The 17851-nt window shown below is 46.1% G+C and overlaps 1 pseudogene; it reads left to right on the top strand.

Annotated features, from left to right (window-relative positions):
• Positions 1-873: 873 nt before the first annotated feature.
• Positions 874-17851, top strand: part of LOC147724918 (fucolectin pseudogene) — a 115415-nt pseudogene continuing 98437 nt past the window's right edge.

The following is a 17851-nucleotide window of genomic DNA, read 5'->3' as shown; positions in this document are numbered from 1 at the left end:
GAGAGCCTGAGTAGAAACCCAGGTGTGTCCTGCCATCGGCCATTTGCTGCAATCACCTGCATAAAATATATAGGCTGAGTCAACTGGATATCAGAGATGTTACTTCCATTACCAGCACCATTGGGATGAATGGAGCCTCGTACATTGGCCCAATGTCCTATCACTGCTCTGCATTCCACCATAGGAGCAGGTAACCCTGGAAACCAAAAAGTGCCCAATCACAACAATGTTTTCTGCTGCCGTCACTCACTTGTTCTAAGCACCCGGGAGTTGTGGGCCCTTTTGGGACACAAATGTCACCTGATGCAGAAACTTGTGGTAATATCGAACCAGACCCCAGCCTTTGAACAGGTGCAAAGATGCCATCGCACCCGAGGTCAGGTGGATTTAGGAGATATGTTTATGACCTCTCTGGAACAAAATGAATCATTCATTTGGGAGGTTGTATCCCTTCTACCTTAACATAGCGTTTTAATAAAGTAAATTAAAATGAAGACAAACTAAAATACAACTTCACATAGCCCTGTATACCACATATGATTAAGAAGGGTATATAATAATTTGCCCCGTGTTTTTATCATGTTTATCACACTGTAGAATCTGTTAGTATTCTCACATGTATGGATATGATGACCCCGTTTCGTAGCGACCTGTCAATAGGGATGAAAGGTGGATTGTCAGAGACCAGATCGCTTTCCTGCACATGCTGTTCAGCATTCTCACAGACGGCTTCAGCTTACGGTAGAATTAGATCTGAGAACGGTGACACCATACATTGTTTAATTACTACTTTCTTAATGTCAATCCTCAAGTTTTATCAGTCTCTATGCATTGTAAATACTTCCAATGTATGTCTAACAATTCCCTTTATCCCACAGGATGGAAATTATTCTGTATCTTCTGCTTTTGGCTCGGGTAAAAAGTGAAACAATCCAACATTGTATTCCACCACCTTCAGGTAGGAGAGGTTACAATCAGGTTTCGGTTTGCCCAAAGCCTGCCTCATATCTCTGTAAAGAAATCATTGCAATATAAAATACCTTGTAAAGTGGTCGCCTCTGTTGGAGATTGACATGGTACACAAATGTTTTTTGTATAATTTTAAATTTTATGTCACAAAATGTAGAATATCTATCTTCGGAATTAACAGAATAGGGTGGAGAAAAGCTTATCCGTGGAGATATGTGTGACTAGTGGCAAAACTTTAAATAGAGTTGTATTATGGTCAACATCCCTCAATAAACTTGTAGACTGGTGAAGTAACACTGCTTGGATTTTATTACAACTATTTTTTATTGGGCTTTTAGGTTGTTCGGTGCTGTATCACACAGTCACACATTTTGAAAAGCATGCCTGATTGTAATCATTATTCCACTGTACATATTAGGAAAGATATCCAGGGGTGAATGCACCCTTTACAAATACACATTATGCTTTGCCTCCAGTATGGAGAGAGAGTTTCTTCTCACCTATAACCACTATATTTAAAACACATTACGTGACACATCTTACCAAATGCAACTCAGTTTAAAAACACTTGCATTATTTATACTTTTACTGTTTATGTTGGATTATTATATGTATTTTGTGTCATTGTAAGATTTTAATTAATCAAACAATAAAGACATTGAATTGACTCTCCTAGAGCTTTGAGTCTTAAATATTTGACTGAGCCACGTTTAAAGTTTGTCAGCTATGGTACTGTACTATGTTAATGTTAATGTCATTGCTATTTATAGAGCAGACTGTTACCCGTGGGTGTCCTGGTGCTGTTGAGTCCTTGTAGGCCTAAGCGAAAAGGAAGTGCACAGGGAAATTAGGAGAAAAGCCAGGTTTTTAAAGCCTTTCTAAAGGAGAGAAGTTCTGCAATGGACCTAATTTGCAGCGGTAGGCCGTTCTAGGCCTTTGCTCCATGTGTTACAAAACTTCTGCCTCCCCAGCTAGCTTTGCGCACTCTGGGTACTGCTATTAGTTTTCCTTCTGATGACCGGAGGGCTCTTTTGGGTATATACCATTTAAGTTTCTTTTTCAGGAATTCCAGGCCGGTTCCATGTTGAGCTTTATGGACAAGGCACAGCGCCTTGAACTGGATTCTTTTTCTTACAGGCAACCAGTTTAGTTTCCTGACTTTCGCTGAGATTGAGGCAAATTTTGAAGTGCCTGTGATTAATCTAGAGGCTGCATTTTGCAGAAGCTGCAGTTTTTGCATAAGTCCCTCCTACATGTACAGGTGTAACCCGTTGCAATAATCTAACCTTGACAAGGCAAGTGAGGTAATTCATGTTTGAATAGTGTCTTTTGGTAGAAAAGGTATTATTTTCCTGCATACTTTGAGAGTGTAGGCAGTGGATGAAGTCACCGCATTCACCTGGTCTTTGTAGTTGAGTTTGTTGTCGATCCAGATTCCAAGGTTTTTTACTTTTTTCCTTGGGGCCGGAAGGGGCCCTAGGGAATCCGGCCACCAGGTTGGAGTCCAGAAGCTAGGATTGTTACCAACTAATATCACTACCGTTTTTTCAGAGTTAAGCTTCAGACAGTTTTGTGCCATCCAGCCGCCTACAGCTGACATTCACTCATTAAGACGCGTTCCTGTCCTCCTCCCTTGCAGTAGTGGCACCACGTTTTGGGTGTCGTTGGCATAGGAGGTGAAAGAGAAGCCGAAAGATTCAATAAGAGGGGCTAGTGATGAAACATAAGTATTAAAGAGCGTTGGCTCAGCGACGAGCCCTGGGGGACTCCACATGGTAAGGAGAAAGGTTTAGAAGAGAATTCCCCAATTGTGACAGTTTGAATTGTGTTGGAAAGAAAGGATTTCAGCAATTTCCAGGCGGTGCCCTGAATTCCAATCTCCTTCATACGGTCAATCAAAAGAGAGTCATGGGCCGTATTAAATGCCGCAGAGAGATCCAACATGAGCAGCACTGCTTTGCCTCCTTGGTCCAGAATGGTCCTAATCTCTTCTGTAGATTTATTAAGGGCAGATTCGGTGTTGTATCCTGGTCTAAAGCCATATTGTGATGGATCCAGCACCTGTGATTCACATAAGAATGAACTTAGTTGTACGTTCATCATTTTCTTTGCCCTTTTCGCTGGGAGAGGGAGCCTGGTAATAGGCCTAAAATTGTTGGGGTCTTTGGGATCCAAAGTTGGTTTCTTAAGTAGAGGCAGTATTGAAGCACACTTCCAGATTTTGGGGAAGTATCCCTGAGAGAGAACATAGCATTAATAACCGAGGTCAGTGCAAGGGCTACTGGTTCCGGCGCTAGTTTTAACAGAGAGATAGTGCAGGAGTCATTAGGTGACCCAGATTTTGTTGTTTTAATAAGGTTTGAGATTTCTGTGGGTGTTACTTAGGAGAAGTTGTTTAGAGATTCCATGTCGTTTGTTTCTGGTTGATTTCTGTCAATAGGGGTAAAGATGGAAGTGACTGGAGTTTGGGAGAAGGTGGAGAAGATAGATTCTACTTTCGACAGGAAGAATTGAGCAATTCTATCACATAGTTATCGGCTACTGGTGATCGTAGGTGTGGCTGGGAGTGCTGAGGTTGTGATTGTTTTAAATAGTTCCATAGACAAGTTCTTTGCACGATTGATTTGTTTGGTAAAGAACTCTTGCTTTGTTTTTCATGAAAGCAGTTTGTATTGAGCCTGACAGATTTTGTATTTATTCTTATCATTCTCATTGTTTTCTTTCCTCCAACTTTGCTCTAGATGTTTACAGCTCAGTTTCAGGTTTCTGAGCTCCTAGGAGTGCCAAGGTGAGGATGGCCTTGCCCTGTTGGGGTACCGGTGTTTATTTGGGGCAAGCTTATCACCTGCCTCTTCTAGCCATTTGGTCATGCTGGATTTGTTGTTGGCCTTCGAAACGGTCCACCATACCATCTTGGTGGACCGGCTGGAGGAATGTGGGGTTCAGGGGAAGGATCTAGACATCTTGAGATCTTTTCTGACCAACAGGGTCCAGGTAGTCACGTTGGGGGACTTGGAGTCGAAACCCTGTCAACCATCTTGTGGGGTCCCTCAGGGCTCCTTACTTAACCCTACCTTGTTCAATGTTTATGTCTCTTCCCTGGCCCCAGTCATCCGCTCCCATGGGTTTGAACTTACATCTTATGCAGATGACACACAGATTGTAAATGCTACTTCCTAACTATAACGTGTGTAAAACCTATTGTTTTTTCAGTGAATTTTATAGGTTTTTTGAATGCTACTTCCTAATTATAACAGGTTTATAACCTATGGTTTTTTCAGTGAATTTATTAGGCTTTTTAAATGCTAATTTTGAACTATATTGTGAATGCAACCTATAGTTTTGTTAATGAATTTCTCCATATATTTTTTTTGAAAAGAAACAGTTTTCTTGACAGTCAGAGTTGTATAGAGACTCCTTGTAAAGCGCTAGTGGATTAGAAAGTCTCTACCTTGCCTTTGTAAACTTTCGTGCGGGACCCGGTGCGCGCACCCTCTGCACCTTGCCTTATTTTCAACGTATTGAAATTTGGCAGTAAATGGAGATCGCCTTTCTAAACTGTTGTGCGCGGCCGGGTGCGCGCACTCTCCTATATATTTCTAGAAAACATTGCAATTCCAACTCATTGAGTTTCTTCATAGACCCCTCAAAGAAGTTATAGTACGTCAAAGAGACTGTACCTAGCCTTCTTTTTTATTGTTAAAAAACTTTTCAGTAAATGGAGCCGAACGTCTTTTTAAACTTTTGTGCGTGACCGGATGCACACACCCCGGTATTATTTCAAAAACATAAAAGGTTTTATACTTTTTACCAATTGTGTGCTTGAATCCCCTTTAGAAGATGTACAAAATCAGGACATGTTTAGATTTACTCCTTTTCACGTTTTGAAACTTCAGTGAATTAGACCACTACTTCCAAATGACAAACGTGACCAGATACTGTCACCGCGTACACGTCCTGATACGCGCATGTGAAGTCATGTGACTCGAAAACAACACTTCCAATTGGTTCTTAGTAGTTTCTATTCTGGAATTTTCATGGACCACTCTACCCACTTCCCTCACTATCTTTTGTACTCTCAAGGGAGAACAACGTTTTACATCTTTCTGAAGACTTTGGTGAAATGGCTGCCGCACCGAATTCATCTTCCGAATCTGAAGAAAATGATCGACTACCTTTAAGAAAAAAGAAGGAATCTTTCATCTGGCAATTTTTCACTTATCCTAAGGATCAAAAAAAAGTGAATGCGCCAAAAGTAACTTGCACAATATGTGACGCAGTTCTTTCAAATCCGTCGAAAAAGTATTCTTTTTACATACATACCATGATGAGGCATGTGAGACAAGTGCATCCTTAGAAATTTGCACAGGCATCGACAAGAGCCCTGGCCACGCAACTACCGTCAGAGGTGGCCAGCACATCTTCTGGTCGATGACCTGTATCTCCATCCAGTGCAGAGATGGACTTGAGACCATATTTGGCAAAGGTGCATATGAAATGCAACGAGTGTGGAGAAATTCTTCTGTACGGAGAGCAGAGCCTCAATCTTATTAAAATAAAAATTGAGACTCATCAATGCTCCGACAAAAGATAATTTTTTTCATTTCATTTTGATCCTATGTCACAGTTTTACAGTTAAAAATTTCGGTGCAAGTTTTAAAAATCAAAAACAATATAACACTTGTTTAAAAAAAAAAAAAAGTTCTTTTCAGAACTAACTCATTGTACCAAAAAGAGCTCTATTCACAAGCTGAAGTATCAACGCTTTTTTTCAGGACAATTATGCAAAAAAGCGACAATACATGAGCCATATTATGAAGGAGACGTAATACATTATCGTCGGTTTCATCGACAGGACACTGCCGATAAAACGACAATAATAGCCTTCATCATATGATCTATGAATTGCAACCGAAACCTACATTAGTTGTCTTTACATCTAACATTAGATTCAAATGCAATTCATAGAGCATATTATCAACGCCGTTATCGTCTCTATATCTGCAGTTTTCTGCCGATAAAAGCGGCGTTATTGTTTTACTTATCCTTGAAAATATTCTGCTGCACCTTCTTGAAAACGGCATTACATCGCCTGCCGTAAGACCACTTTGCATATGTTGCGTACAGTATGTTACTAACATGCAAAGTGGGCGTAGGTCAAAGCACATGCAAAATGTGGTTGGAGGGGAAAGCACCCTACCACGAAAAGAGGCGTCGCGAGAGAAAGAGGTGGAATAAGTGTTAAAACCTGCTCTAATCAAACATTCGGCATCGTTAACCTAAGAGTGTAGAAAATAAAACTAAATCCACCCCGTCCCCTATTTACAAGGCACACATTACTGTGTGAAAACAACGTTTGTTTTCACGCGATAATGTTAAGTACCGCGCCTGTTACAGCATTTACTATCACATATGTGTTCCCATTGATATTAAAGCCAGCTCAAGCATCTTGGCAACTTCGCGCTAGATGCTGGTCCTCACCTTATCTGACAGCCGATACGACTTGGTCTTGACAGGGGGGCTGTCTCCTGTGTCCACGTCATGGGTACAGAGGTGGGTAAAACCAGGAGTAAGGGAAAACAATGAGGTAAACTGCTCCAATACCTGGCGGCAGTCCCTCTGTTGCTCAGGCAACAGGGACGGGTAGAGGACCACCCCTCCACTGAACCATCTTTCTCTTGGGCCACCAGAAGGTCCAGAAGAGGCTCACTCTATTCCTTCTTGCTCCCATCAGTAACCATCAGGGGGGTAAGTTCTGATCTCTCGTGGTGCAGCTTGAGGAGGTTGACATGCAGCACTCGGTGGGGTTGCCGTGGGGGCTTAAGATCCACCATGTATGTGGCTGGACCCTTCTTCTCCAGTATTTCAACCGGGCCAGTTCACCGGTACTGGAGGGCGCAAAGCTCTCCGGGCTCCATGACCCACACCTTCTGTCCAGCTTCCAGTTACACAGGATGGGCACTCCGGTCGTACCACTCTTTCATGACTGCTTGGCTGGCCTCCAGGTTGTCGGATGCCTCCTTCCCACAACTTGGCCATCTGGTTGCGGAACGCCAGCATGTAGCTCACCACATCCCGGGGAAGCCTCCTAGGAGTCTTCTCCCACCCATCCTTCACGAGACTGAGGGGTCCCCTAACAGGGTGTCCATACGGAAGCTCAAAGGGACTGAAACCTACCCCTTTATGTGGCACCTCCCTGAAAGAAAACAACAGACAAGGCAAGAGGACGTCCCATTTCTTCCTCAAGTCCTCAGGCAAACTCCGAAACATTCTTTTCAGAGTCTTATTGAAACGCTCCACGAGCCTGTTGGTCTGGGGGTGGTAAGGAGTGGAGAACTTATAAGTCACCCCACACTCTTTCCACATGGCCTGCATGTAGGCAGACATAAAGTTGGTGCCCTTGTCTGACACCACGACCTTGGGGAAACCCACCCGGGTAAAAATTCCCATCAGGGCCTGCGCCACCGCATGTGCAGTGATGGTCCTCAGATGGATAGCCTCTGGGTACCGGGTGACGTGGTTCACCAGAACTAGGATGAACCGGTGTCTATAGGTGGTTTGCGGATCAGAGGCCCGACAATGTCGATGCCTACTCACTCAAAAGGGGTATCGATGACCGGCAGTGGTTCTAGGGGGACCTTCAACTTGGTCCCGGTCTTCCCATTCACCTGGCAAGTCTTGCAGAAGGTGTCAGAGGCGATCCTCATCCTGGGCCAATAAAAGTGAGGGACCAAATGAGCAAATGTTTTATCTTGGCCCAGGTGTCCTGTCAGGGGAATCTCATGCGTTAATCCAATAAAAAGGCTCAATAGCATTGGGAGACCACTAAGGCCCTTGAGGACCCTTGCACCAGAGCCTTAGGCTTGAAGTAAAGAAGGACATCCTCCCATTAGATGTGATAGTTTCCAGCAGCATTTCCAGCTGCTTGGACTTCGTCCTGCCGCCACATGCCCTCAAGGATGGGGCACTCCCTCTGCGCCCAACAGAATTCCTCCCGAGTAGGCCCTCCCTCCACCTGCCACTCTGCAGGGGTTGGTAAGTCCCCCACGGGACCAATGTCATCATCCTTGGACTCCGGGGTCACCACAGCGGGTGCCCCATCATCACACGGGGGCATCTTCCAGGGCATCTTCCTGATCAGTGGTGGGCTGGGCCATTGTTCCAGGCTCGATCCCTGTTTGATTCCCTTTGCGGGCAGCCATGGACCGTGGGACCGCACAGGTCCATCCTGGTAGTCCCAGCATCTCGGTGTGTGCGTAAAACTCCACCTCCTTCTAAGCGGTATGTGCCAAGTCGTTTCCCAACAAGCAGTCAACTGGCATGGCAGGGCTCACAGTGACTCTCAACAGGCCTGAGACCGCTCCCCACTCAAAGGGATCTTGAGCCAGGGGGTAGTGACCAACACTGTAGTCAGCCATCACAACGGAATGAATACATCAGGAATCACTTGCTCCGGGGACACCAGCTGTCTCCTTACATGTGTCCCTCAGAGCCTCTACCCCCTGCCCATTAATAAGGACCCTCTGCCAGTACTTGGCCGCATTTGAGGGTACTGGAGTCTGTGGGACCATCTCCCTGTCCCCCAGGGATACTTGGGTCAAGACTACCCACTCATCCCCCTTATCTAGGGACAACTCCTCCCCCAGCTCTACACTAGCCACCCAGGGTTCTTACCGCAAGAAGGGGCTGGGGTCTTTTTTCTGACACTGTGGGATCCCCCTTATAGTGTCCCACCTCCCCGCATGCATGGCACCGGACAGTTTTGGGCAGCTGAAGTCAGTCAGGATAAGTAGGCTTTGGAAAACCAGATTGGGATCCTACCCCTCTCCCTTGCGGTGTATGTTCTGGGCCTTTGGAGAACTCCTTCATTTTATCTTCCCCCTCTCTCTGTCCACCCTTCTGGGAGTCCCCCTGGATCCCTTGTTGGACACCTGGGTACTGACCCAGGTATGCACCTCCTCTGCAAGCTCCCTTGTTTCGGTCAACTTGCAGTCCACCAGGTGTTGCCACAGCTCTGGAAAACATTTATAGAGAAGGTGCTCTCTTAAAAACAGATCGTACAGACCTTTATAGTCGTCACCACGCTGCCCCACACTCAACCCTCCAATTCTTTGAGGGCATAGTCTAGAAAATTTACCCAGTTCTGGGTGGGAAGCTTGTGGCTATTTCTGAACTTCTGTCACTATTTTTCAGGGGTCAGGCCAAACTTCTTAAGCAACGCTTCCTTCATAACCAAGTAGTTGGTGTGGTCTGCATTGTCTAATGTCAAGAGGTTGTCCATCCCCACCGGAGGCATGTACCTACACAGGCCATCCCCCAATAATTCCCTGGGACCCCGTGGGCTGCTAAGGACACCTCATTGGCCGCTAGCCACTTATCGATGTCGTCCCCCACACTGAAACTGGCACCACATCCTTGGGCATGTAGAATCTAGACTCTTGTGGAGCTTCAGTAGTTACGCTGCCACATTTGCATTGCTGTTAGCTCCTATCTGTAGGGTTTTAAATTCCAGCTTCTTGAGGCTAACCTCATGTAGAAGCTTCCTTTTCTCCATTTCCAGCCTCTTCTCTTCCCACTCCTTCTGCAGCCTAGCAAGCTCTAGCTTAAGTTGTCTCTCCTCCCTCTTGTCCTCGAACTCCTCCGCAGACAAGCTCCTTACTGACACACTACCGCCTGCCCTGGAACGTCTTCCTGGCAACACATTGTCGCTAGCATCTATGTGTAGTAGGTCCAGCACGCCTGGAGTGTTCTGCTCCCCCTGCCCCTTGTCCCCTCTCCCTCCCGTGTAGGCCAATGTTTATGGTCTCAAGGTCTTCTGAAACTCCTCTTTCTTGGCACCTAGCTTGAGGAACACCCCCTTCCCCTGGCAGAACTCCCTAAGCTGGGCCACTGTGTACATTTCTAGATTGGCCAGCTTGAACTCCATCCTCCTTGGTAGGGCCTCTGACAATTTCAGGGAAAAACACTAGGACGTATGTAACAGGCTTAACACGAGAGCATTTACAATCAGGCAATCAGAAGGAATTTTAAGCATGCATTAAATCAGGTGTCAGATTGCGGCGCACACTGAGTCACTGTAGGGTGCTGCACAAGCACAAGTCCTAATCCCACCGCTGAACACCAGTGTTAGACCCGGTAGGTCCCAGGGACCACTGACTCCGACGTGGTAGCATGGCATGAGGCAGGAATGCACACCGGAAGCTATGTGTGAAGTATTTGTGCAGCACACACTCACACTGACTCATAAAGCACATGCAATAAGTAGACACCACTTCAAGTTCATTGACTAAAACAAGTATCTTTATTTATCTCTTGTCAGAATTAGAAATTTAAAGCTCGCACAGGGTGCAGGATAAACGGCTTATATAACATCAGGTCACTATAGGTAGCATTTCTTATGCACATGTTCACTAAAGGTAACATCTCTTATGCACATGGTCAATTTCAACAACTTATCTCTTGAAGCAGATATTCAATATAAACACCAAGCCCTCTTTCACCTAGACCTTACAGGCAAGAGGGCTCCTTCAGGTACAACACTCTTTTAACAATTCTTGGCAAATATACATCTTATTCAGGCCACAATCTTATGGCAAACCCGACCAGTGCATTCTTCGCAGCTGGGCCGCCAAGTTACTAGGATCCTACGGGACCACATTATTCTAGGCTGAGACTAAGGCACAGCTAACTGCATCTACAGCGAAAATGCTGGATGCTACAAATATTTTGAAGAAATCCTGAGGAGCAATTTTACATTGATTTGAGAACTCAGAACTAAAGAAATAATCATCCTACGACAAATAACACACTCCAAAGGAAACCCGGCTGGGTCTACTTGGAGAACTTTCCACTTAAGGAATCATTTATTTAATAATCGTCCCTCGGCAAACTCCACACTCTGACAGGAAAGCCCGGCTGGGTCTATCTGGAGGCTGCCACACCTAACCCTACCCAAACACACCCAGTCCTGATGAAGACCCGTGCAGAAGCTTCAAGAGCGCTACAATAGGTTTGAAACGTCTACAAACATAACAGTGGACCATTTTTCTAATGATTCGGTTCATGAAACTGACTATTGCGGCTTACATAACACTCTTAGTGACGTTGTAATATTGGTCACGCTCCCGCTTTACCATTCTCCTCCCTGTCACCAGAAAGTATCTTGCAAATACTACAGATGGTTTGGATTCCCCCTCTTTTGAAATTGTACTCTGTTTTGATCTACTCATGTCTCAATGATTGACTACATAGTGTGAAATGAAATATAAGTGAAGAAATACATAGTGCACCCCAAAGAACCAATTGTTTAAAATGTACTTTACTGTCCAGGTTCTTAGGGATACTGGGTCACCCCATAGATACTTAACCACAGTCCTATGGCAGCCATCTGCTCAATTCAGGTGACGAGGCAATCGGGGCCCAGAGGAGCCCCTGGGGCCGTTTCCGCTGTGTTTTGTATTGAGCCCTTTTCAGGGGACAGTCTGGGGTACGCAATGTCAGCTCTGGCCAGCAGGGAGTTAATTACGGCCTCCGCTTCTTGGCCCAACTCTCTCTTAGTGCTGGAAAGGTCAAGGAGCTGCCAATCCATCTCAGTATCGTGCCTTGGCAGCCCAGCGAATAACAAGGGGATAGCCTCCCTCCCCGGGGATGTTACCTGGAGGAAAACTCCGCTGTCAAGCCAGCGCTGGCTCTATGAGGCACCGGCTGCCACCTCACTCCCACGGGCCTCCATGCTTATTCAGACCCGGCCTGGGGAGGTCAGGGGCTCCTGCTCTCCTCGGAGCCCCCTCGCTGAGGCCTGGGTGGGCTCCGGGCTTCCTGGTTGTCTCGGCGACCGAGTGCCAAAGGGAGCACGGCTCCGTGGGGGCACGGCCGATGATGCGGCCGGCGCCCCAGTTGCCCAACAACGATCTCTCGCACCCTCCAGGCCTAACACGCCTTTGCAGCCACCGCAGTGTCCCTCCCTTCACTTTGAAGGCTGCAGCGGAATTCAGGCCCGGCAGTCGTCCTCTTCAGCGCCTGGGCGGCGGCGGTGATTCCAGCCACAGCTTCACGCTCAGCAAGGCTCCCGGCCCCAATACAGGCCCTGGCAGCGGTGGCAGTAAGTTTGGGCCCAGCAGTGCTTTTTCTTACGCCACGCCGGGCTGCGGCGGTGATCTTGGGCTGGGTTACAGTAGCATTATGTCCCAGGATGATCCCAACTGCTAGCACGCAAATAGGACAGTGGTCACTCCGAAGTAGAAGGGGCCTGTGGCAACCATGTGGTTAGGAGAGACCACCTCCACCTCAGCACTGTTCAGCAGCGGTAAGGCACCCAGAGTCCCATGTCCAACAAAAATTGGCAGTCAAAACGGAGGCAGAAAGGGAACAAAATGTGGGGTAAGACCACCCTAGGGCTGACAGGTCTAAAAGGCTGCTTCTGCCACTATAAGGAGATGAGAGTTGGGGAAATTAGCTGGTTAAATAGTGAGGTGCATGACTTACCTTGAGACTGTCTTTACCTGCCAATATGCCATCTGATACCCTAACAACGCCAAACCCTTTCACTCATGGCCCAAAAACGACACTCTACCAACACTCCGAGAACTCTAAAATGTCTCTAGTCTTCCTTCACACAACTCCAACCTATATTCTCATAATGCAAACAGACGTTCTCAAAGTAAGGCAATACATTATCAAATTACCACTGACCTTTAAAACTCCTGCTCATGTACTTTAATAACTGCAATAGATGCACTTACAACTGCTGTAACACTGTCAGACACAACACTCAAGCAAACAATCCCAAAGTACACAAGATTGCCTCATGCACCACACCCTGGCACACTCTGAATGCCACCAAACACAATCAAACGACCACTCAACCTGCCACACTTCACAATGAACTTAAAATCATCCTTCAGAAAACCTCATATCACCACCTGTAATGCTAACAATAGACTGACAGGGCCCTATTCCAAAGGTACATTTGCACAAGAAGATGTAGTCATGTATACATTTCAAAAACAGTCACCATCTACTCAGTTAATCCCTGGTGTTCAGCATCTGTGAGCTTGGTGTTTCACAGTTAGACTGCATTCTGAATGATCACATTTTTAAATGTGTTTTAATTTCTTGTCACATCAATTACAATGAATGAACACTACGTCACACAACAACCAGTTACACAAGAAGGAGTCATGAGCAGTTTACATTGGCAACCTTTTATTCTACACCCCACATGTGCCTATGAGGATACAACTCATCTAGTGTCCCAAGCAGAGAACCGGCAAACTGCAAGAAGGAATGCATGGAGCACTAGCTATAATGTATAACAGAGCCATTCACATCATCACTGATTTTGCCGGATTCACACTCATCTGTAGGACTGTTCCCAGGATGGAGCACAGCTTGTTCACCTCTACACACAGACACAAAGCTGCCTTTTCTTTACCCTTAACATGCTCAACATATTGACAGCATTAAGTACTGGATCATCAAACCTTTCTTGTGACTGTCATCTTTCAAAACATATTTGGAAAGACATTTGACTTGTTCAGCCTTTATCTTACCACCCCTTTGTTCTCCATGTTTTGATGCTCGTTGTAGGAGAGTAGGATATGCTTACTATGGTTGGGGTACTGCTATCCAGCAATCCAGCCTAGCTGCTTCCTCCCAAAATGTATTGCATGTACTTAAGGTACACTCTAGTTTGGTTACTTGGGTACCCTTTCGCACCCCTTACTTAGATATAGGTTACCTATATCTACCTTAAATCCCTACACATATAAACCTATCAGTCACCCCTATGGCAGGCCTTATCAATCCTGAAGGCATAGTGCTGGGTTTTGTGTGAAAGGGTGCCCATGCATGAGCAGGGCCCCTCTGTGGCCTTCGGAATCTATTCTCTGGAGCTGTTCTTGAATGCAGCCAGACCATATACTCTTAAGTGCATTGTAAACTTGCAGTAAATGCTAACAATGCAATGGCTGCAAGGAAACATGACATGTTTAGTGACAAACACTTTGGAATCATACCCTCCCTCCAGTCCTGGTGGTGGGGTTATGATCCCACGCTTCTAGAAGGAGAGGCATATGCACACCGGTATACCCGGTACCAGTTTAAAAGAGCCCTGGCATCACAAAATGGATGCTGCACCCACAGACAAAAGTCTGGCCTCCTGCTGCTGGATGAAGCTCTGGCAGGGGAGGCCTAGACAATATGTTTCCTGTCACAGGGAGGTGTCACCACCTCCCAGACAGGCTTTAGTGTGTTGGGGGGGGGTGGGTGCACTCTGAGTGTGCTTTGAAGTCTGAACTGGGGGCACATTTGGTGTCCCTGTGCATAGCCCAGCTCAAACCGGTTGCACGGGCTACCAGTCCCTGCTCTGGCACAAAAGTGGACAAAGGAAAAGGGGGTAGCCACCCCTTTTTCCAGATCCTCCCATAAGTGTGTCCCCAGAGTATGTCCAACCCATTTCTTAGGTATAAGTAAAGAACCCCTGGCAACAGAAAATTAGATATGCCGGGACTAAACTCTGCAACTGAACCCTGGAACTTTGATGCTCTACTTAAGACTAGAGGACTGAAGACATCTCCCTTGGGGTCAAGGAGTGACGCCCCTGCTTAGCAGGCACCAATGGAGAAATTGCTGGTCTGCATCGCTAAAGCTCCCACCAGACTCCAAAGTATCTGCAGCCCCAGAAGAGGATTTCCAGACTTCTTAGAAGCTGACACGAGTCCCCTAAATAGCTGAGACCCTCAGCCCTCACGAGTGATATGAAACTGGAACTCCTGGACATACTACACATTTGTAAGTGCATTGACTTCTTGACATCTCTTGAAGTCGTCGTTTTGGGTTACTTGTAGCCCAAGCCCGAGCACTTTTTGCACTAAAGATTGTGGGCCTACACTTCACGAGTGTTCCGTAAGCCCGCTTCTTGCATACCCGCTAGAGGCTCCTTTGCAATCACTGGTCCTTCAACTGGTGGGTCCCTGTGAAGACAAATCTGATTTTCTTTGGGCTTCCCTGGATGCCTCAGATGTGCTCTGACTCCCCAACACATAGTGAGTCCCTCAGACCCTGCTGATCTACACTGAAGCATTTCTTTACTTTCTGCTTGGGTTGATGTTGCCAAGGCTTGTTGAGTCCAATCCAGGCACCGACACTGCAGCACTTGACGTCTTCTGTGGGACAGCAAGATTGCAGATACTAGTTGTCATCGATGCCTCCTGGTCCTCTTGGCTGAAGAGTCAAGCTTCACCTCCTTCACCTGAAATCATCCAACATCGGTGGGCATCCGCCTATTGTGCTCCTGGTCACTGGCAAGTGACCCAGACTCTGTCCCCTCTGTTTTCAGGTTCTTCTCATCTTCGATCCAGGCTTGGATCACCCTGGAAACTTTCCACTTCGAAGTCAGCAGCACTTTGTAGCAGATTGCCATTGAAAACGACGACGATTCCCGTCACCAAAAGACACATATGCACCCGGCTCCCCTGGGTGAGGTAACTCGGGTATTCTGGTGCTCCCATGGGTGTTGACCCTAGAACCCCTTAAGTCTAAAGGGGTTTGCTCAAAGTCCTCTCCTTAGTGTCCTTAATCTTTCCCCATAACAGCTAACGGTGAATCGCGGCTGTATTCTCACACTCCACTTCTCCCTGTGGGTCCCCTGTGTCACTATCTTGGGTGGTTCCTTGAGGGCCAAGCAATTCTACAGGCTCTAGTCCTTGTTTCCAGTCAATTTGTGGTTCCTATACCACTTTCTTAATGTATGGTTTGGTATGCCCCTAGGGCTCAACGTATATTGTGCTAATTTACTGTATGCTATTAAGTGTAACGTGAGACTAGTAGGGTGTGTTTAGAATACATTGCTACTTTTTATCTGCTCTGTTTTTAATGTACAGTGTTTTACGATGTGCTGTTTTATATATTTTTGTAATGCTTTTATGATATTTGCATATCGAAATAAAGCAATCAACCAACCAAGAATAAATACAGACATTTTATATATATATATATATATACCTGGTGTGGTTCTCTTTTCATTTGGTCGTTCAGGAGATTATAGCCTGTAAAAAAAACTGCTTTACATTCCTTCAAGACTTAGCCTGAAGGCTGCTCTCCATAGCTACCACCAGGATAGCTTTCAATAAAGGTTGTCTTTAACCAATTTCCTCTAAGGGGCTGTTTGGACTGGTGCAATATACCCACTATAACTAGTGGACAGCATGTGCAAGGCCAACTTCTCACAGGTAGTGCTCAGGGGAGTGTAGCAGTGCTTGAGTTAGTGCCTGGGTCATTGCATAAGTGCATATCTATTGACTGGATGATTAGAGTACTGCAAGGAGAGAGCATGGTGAATTTATAAGTGTTTGGATTTTGGCATAGTGATTGGTTAAGTACATGGTGGTGACTGGGTGATTGGAGGAATGCAGAAGCAGTGCCAGGGAGGTAGCTGGACTACATGGGTAGTGCTCAGGTAATTTCAGCAGTGCACATGTTAGTGCCTAGGTCATTGCATGAGTACATGGGTAGTGACTGGATGATTAGTGTACTGCCAGGGGAGTGCATGGTGAATTTATAAGTGCTTGAGTTTTGGTGGAGTGATTGGATAAGTACGTGATGCTAGATAGGTGATTGGAAGAGTGCATGGGTAGTGACAGAGGGATAGCTGCAGTGCAAGGGTACTACCTAGGTAAATGCATGAGTGAATCAGTAGTGTGTAGGTGGTTAGAGGTCAGTGGCTGAGTGATTGGAGGAGGGTATGGATAGTGACAAAGAGATGGCGCAGGGGATTGTACCAGTGCATGCATAAGTGGGTAGTGATTGGATGATTAGAGTGCTGCAAGGACAGTGCATGGTGATTTTATAACTGCTTGTTTTTTGGCAGAGTGATATGATAAGTAGATGATGCTGGATGGGTGATTGGAGGAGTGCATGGGTAGTGGCAGAGGGATTTCTAGAATGCATGGGTATGACCTGGGTAAGTGGAGGAGTGAATCTGTAGTGTATAGTAGGTTGGAGGTCTGCATGGGAAGTGCTCAGGGGATTGTAGCAGTGCATGTGTTGGTGCTTGTGCCATTGCAATCGTACATGGTGCTGGCTGGGTGATTGGAGGAATGGATGGGTAGTTACATGGCAATAGCTGGACTGCATGGGTAGTGCTCAGGGGGTTGTAGCAGTGCAATATTTAGTGCCTGGGTCATTGCATGAGTGGATGCGTAGTAACAAGATGATTAGAGTGCTGCAAAAAGAGTATATAGTGAATTTATAAGTGCTTGTGTTTTGGCAGAATGATTGGATAAGCACATGGGTACTGACTAGATGATGAGAGTACTGTAAGGAGAGAGCATGGTGAATTTATAAGTGCTTGGATTCTGGCAGAGTAATTGGATAAGTACATGGTGCTGACTTGGTGATTCAAGGAGTGCATAGGCAGTGACAGGGAGATGGCTGGACTATATGGGTAGTGCTCGGGATTATGGCTGTGCATGTGTTAGTGCCTGGGTCATCACATGAGTACATGGGTATTGACTGGATGATTAGAGTGTTGCAAGGACAGTGCATCGTGAAGTTATGAGTGCTTGGGTTTTGGCGGAGTGAATTGATAAGTACATGGTGCTCGCTGGGTGATTGTAGGTGTGCATGGGTAGTGACCGGGTGATGGCTGTACTGTGTGGGTACTTCCTGGGTAATTGGAGGAGCGAATCAGTAGTTTGTAGGGGGTTAGAGGTCTGCATGGGTAGAGCTCAGATAAATGTAGCAGTGCATGTGTTAGCGCCTGGGTCATTGAATGAGTACATGTAGGGTGACTGGATGATTAGAGTACTGGTAGGAAAGTGCATGGTGAATGTATAAGTGCTTGGGTTTTGGTAGAGTAATTGGATAAGTACATGATGCTGGA

Source organism: Lissotriton vulgaris, chromosome 4_1, assembly GCF_964263255.1.
Source record: "Lissotriton vulgaris chromosome 4_1, aLisVul1.2, whole genome shotgun sequence".
Taxonomy (NCBI): Eukaryota; Metazoa; Chordata; class Amphibia; order Caudata; family Salamandridae; genus Lissotriton; species Lissotriton vulgaris.
Note: the sequence above shows the minus strand (reverse complement) of the source record. Positions and strands in the feature narration are given on the sequence as shown.